The following is a 1,729-nucleotide window of genomic DNA, read 5'->3' on the forward strand; positions in this document are numbered from 1 at the left end:
CTAGACACACGCTCACCTAGGCTGTGCCTCAGAGTAGAGGCAACCCCTCCCAATCTCAGGATCTGGGAAGCTACCATGACACCGGTGCCAGAACCCCATTTGGCAACCCACGCATCGTTGTCCCTGACGACGCGCACATTCAATCAAGGTTCACACCGGAACCTTTGATTTCACTTCCTGATGCTCACAACCAGGAAGTTCCGGACTCACACCCACACGGCTGGCCCTTCCTCCAGTCCCATGGTGGGAGTCAACACCACTCCATCTGGAAGTGGTGATCTGGGCCCATGAGGGCCCAGCGACGCGTCTCATACGTGTTGTACCATCTCAGGAGATGCTGAACCTGTTGCAGCATCTCAATCTCACCTGGTGTCTGTCCTACTGCCACCCTCGCGTTCACCATCACGGGCCCGCTCTCCCTATTTCAAGAGCACATGAGTATTATGTGAACGCGTCAACAAAGTTAGAACCACGGACAAAAATGCGAGTTGACCCACCCATGGCCACTCAGGCCCGACTTCCCTCCCCACTCACTTGCACACTGGAGAGGCATTTTAAGACTTTCTTTCCACCCAGTTTGGGATGGAATAACCATTCCTCTAATGCTGTAGAGTGTGACGGCACCGAGCCACCCAGCGCTTCGCTGTGTGGAAGTCTCATTGACTCTCCTGCCCCAGTGGGAGCCAAATGTCGATCTAGCGTCATACTGGAGGCCCAAACGACTAGTTTACCATCGGTTTTAGATGGAATCGGCAGCGCTTCAGCTGCTGCCGAGTGCCAGCTCATAGAGCTGCCCAGCGCTTCGGCAATTCCTGGGTTGAACAACCCAGGAGCACCTGCTCCTTCCACTCTGCAGGAAGTCGAATCCAAACCACCTCCTTGGCCCTCTGCAGGCCAAGAGGGACGCTTTCCTGGCGCTGTTATGTGCCAGGTCACCAAGATGCGCGATGCTGTTCCACATCGCGATTTCGGTGATTCATTATTCTCCACCCCTTCTGCGGAAGGGAGACCAACCCTTTCTAAGGAAAGGGTTCTCATCTATCGTTCACTGCATAGTGAACAATATGTTCTGCCCACAGACACTCCACTTCTGGGAAAGTCTGTGTGTTCCCGGCATTATTGGGTGCCGGGTCCCCAAAATGCGCGGTGCTTCTTTGTACCGCGCTCATTTCTCTGTTGCTTTTCCATCTGGAAAAGGGTTCTCTTCTGTCGTTCACTGCATGGTGAACGATCTGTCTTGCCAACAGACACTCCACCTCCAAGGGAAGGTCTGTGTTTTCCTGGCGCTGTTGAGTGCCAGGTCATTAAAATGCGCGGTGCCTCTCTGCACCGCGCTCATTTCCTTATTGCCTTCCCATCTGGAAGGCTGGCCCTTTCTAAGGAAAGGGATTCTCTCTATTGTTTACTTCATAGTGAACAAGCTGTCCCACCGATGGACAAGCCGCCCCCAACAAAAAACCCGTGTCTGAATGATCAGACATGCTCAGTCCTGCCCAGTTCATGGGCTGCGCTTCCATTCTGTCACTCATATGGACAGAATGACCTCTCTACTCCCCTAGATGACTATCTAGGGAGGAGCAGATCACTGCTCAGAACTCCGGCCCACATTCAAGTGTGGCAGAAATTTTGTCTTATTTTTTTAACCTAGATTCCTAGGTTGAATTTTCAACTACTCCCCCAGACAACTGTCTAGGGAGGAGAAACAAACCCGTGCCACTCTTTAGTGGTT

Source organism: Cantharellus anzutake (genome assembly GCF_015039405.1).
Source record: "Cantharellus anzutake strain C23 chromosome Unknown EI90scaffold_19, whole genome shotgun sequence".
NCBI classification, from domain to species: domain Eukaryota; kingdom Fungi; phylum Basidiomycota; class Agaricomycetes; order Cantharellales; family Hydnaceae; genus Cantharellus; species Cantharellus anzutake.